The sequence below is a fragment of the Ammodytes marinus genome, assembly GCF_949987685.1.
Source record: "Ammodytes marinus genome assembly, chromosome: 6".
Taxonomy (NCBI): Eukaryota; Metazoa; Chordata; class Actinopteri; order Uranoscopiformes; family Ammodytidae; genus Ammodytes; species Ammodytes marinus.
In genome coordinates this window covers 10,918,517-10,921,467 of record NC_137235.1, presented here as the reverse complement: position 1 = coordinate 10,921,467, position 2,951 = coordinate 10,918,517, and the positions used below count along the sequence as shown (strand labels likewise).

Below are 2,951 nucleotides of genomic sequence, written 5' to 3'. Positions count from 1 at the left end.
AGTCAAAATAGGTCTTGCAGCCATGGCAGAAGCTTCATTTGAACATTTAATGCCTCTACTGAATGTCACAGCGACATTAAACAGGCCAGATATTCTCACCGTCATCCACCACAACACAGAAGGACTTCCGTCTCACATCGCTGATATCAAAAGTCACCATGAACTTAACCTTGCAGATGTCCTCTGTCTAACAGAAACTCACTTACAAGGATCATTTGTCGCTCAAAGTCTCCATTTAGAAGGGTACAAGATGTTCAATCGCAACCGAAATGTCTCATACACAAACTTTCCTGACATGGTTCGCAAAAATGGTGGCGGAGTCGCTATCTATGTAAAAGACCATATACAAGTCCGTGAAAAGCAGTACGTACACAATGCTACTGACATTGAGTTTACAGTTGTCAAGCTTGAAGCCCCATTCAATGCGCTGATCGCTGCTGTTTACAAGCCTCCAAGCTACAGCATACGCTCATTCCTTTCCAACTTGCAAAGCCTCTTGGATTCGCTAGAAATTATGGATCATCATCCAATCATAGTCTGCGGAGATTTTAATGAAAATCTGTTGTCCAGAGAAAGCAAGCCGATCCTTGAACTGTTTCAGTCAAAAGGTTACGAGCAACTTATCACAGCCGCTACCACCGACAAAAATACACTCTTGGACCACATTTACATCTCTCGACCACAGTGCTGTCTGCATTCTGGCTTGCTCCAAACTTACTACAGTTACCACAATCCTGTGTACTGTACGATTACCTCAGAAATATTGGAAATGTAAATTGAGAGTATATAACCTGGGTAACCATTGCTAAGTTTAACAAAACTAAGTATTGTGTAATGCATTGATGATTGTAAATCGACTTATTACTTAACATAACATATTACTTGAACAAAACTTAATCCAGAAAAATACTCAAATAAATTTGTGGGTGGGATTGTCCTTGTCAGCCAAGCTGTAAAATTTGCTTCGGCTGTTCCAGCCTTTTACAGGCTGGGAGGGAGGGTGGGATGGAGGGACAATCTCACTCAAGATAAATATCAACATGCTTCATTCTAGAAACTTCATTCAAACTTTAAGATCTTCAACAACTTCACCACATGTCTGCTTTTATTCAACATTTTCAAAATAAATCCTAACTTCAAAATTCGTCAACATTTCATTAAAAATGATGCAACATTTAAAATCGTTTCTTCTCACTCATACTTCTTCCCCTAAACTTCATTCAACCAATATCCAACCAGCGTCATTTGCAACCGATGACTAAATATTCAATTTTATTGTGGGTGGCAAAGTTTAAATAATCCAACTACTACGTATTGAAAAATGGTCGACCCTTTTAAATTGTGAATAAACTATTCTCCCAATATATATATATATATATATATATACATATATATTTATACATATAAAATATAATGGCAGTCCTGAGAAGTGGACAGGAAACTACAAGTAAGTGCTGGTAACTAAGGCATAACTTTGATCATTATCAGTAATTGCAGGAAGTTGTAATGATTCATTATTGCTCCTGCTGCACTCTACATTCCTGCTATTTAATACATTTCTTTTTTGTCTGTATATTTGTCAACATAAGTGCCCCACAGTTGTCACTCGGGAGGCCCCTCAGCTCAGAAGTTACACCAGAGTTCTAGAAACACCAACATTGGGCTTCACAGCAGACCTGACAGACATCTACTCAAGGCAGAGAGACCAACCACAGATGTCTGCAAAGCCCTTCATAGTTCTCTGGAACAGTGCCATGTATGTGACTACATATTTTTTTATATTAGTGTTGTATTAAAATCCTCTGCATGTCTATGCTGATTTGGTTGTTGTCACTGTCCGCAGTATTCATTGTAAGTAACATAGAATGCACATTTGGGTTTAGTTTCAGGCTGAGAGGCGGTTGTGATGGATCTGCATCGAGGAAACATGGTGAGACTGGGGCAACAGGAAAATCTAGTGGCAATCAACCCGAGTGGTCATCTTGACCTGGAACAAAGCATTTTGTAAGTAAACTTTCTTTATCTAATGTACCTGTACCTCAAACCATCAGTGACACTCACAATGTGAAAAACATGAAATGATCAATTGCTTCTGATTTTTTCTCACTTGATCTGTGCCAGGCTGAGTCGTCAGCACCATGGAGAGGTCAACTCAAGGCAGTAAAAGACACTTCAACTCTCTGCTTCAAAAACGTAAGTAGATTATATTTAATGCTTTTTTACGCAAACATTTGAACTTGTGTGTTCTACAAGTGATTTCATTAATCTTTTATTATAACATTTACCCCTCATCTTTACAGCAAACTACTCTGAGAGTCTTCTGCAGCAGTATCCTGGAGTCCTCAACTCAACAAAAAAAGATGCTTCCTGTTAGCTGTCCATCCAGATGGCCACATGACCAACCATCCCATAGGAGAGAATCATATGGACTGAGGAAAAGCAGATAAGGGGCAGGCAGTGCGGCTCCACAACTCTTTACTGAGCATGTAAGAAGATACTTATAAGATTTGACCTTGCTTCTTATGTAAGTGATTAAATGCATATTTGGTTATTTGGTCTTATTGTAAAACATTTTTCTGTTGTTGATCTTCTCTACAGCAATTTCCTTTGGGAGTCTTATCTGCTCAACAGAAACAGTCGCTGCCCTTCATCATCTGGCCACTGGAAGAATGACTTGAAGAAGAGACAGTTTCCTTTCCGCTAACCACCGTACAAAGATACACATTGTGTCATCCACATTAGCTACACTGTGCACAGATTCAAACATTAACTAGTCTGTCACACGCAGTCATCCTGGTAGGGGATCTTTCAAAGACTTGGCCTACCTAAAGGTTTCTTCAATTTTTATTTTTTTTTTCCTGATAAAGGTTTTTAAGAAGTTTTTCCTGACATGCTTTGAGGGTGTAAGGCTGTAAATATTATATCGGCAGACTTTTATATTTTCCTTTTTC

At 38.8% G+C, this 2,951-nt stretch overlaps 1 long non-coding RNA gene across 1 annotated transcript; it reads left to right on the top strand.

Moving 5' to 3' along the window:
- Positions 1-1,077: 1,077 nt before the first annotated feature.
- On the top strand, positions 1,078-2,951 carry LOC307251874. Its single transcript, XR_013844911.1, has 5 exons — positions 1,078-1,756; positions 1,890-2,004; positions 2,122-2,193; positions 2,301-2,486; positions 2,599-2,951. It is a non-coding gene; the product is annotated as an uncharacterized lncRNA (long non-coding RNA).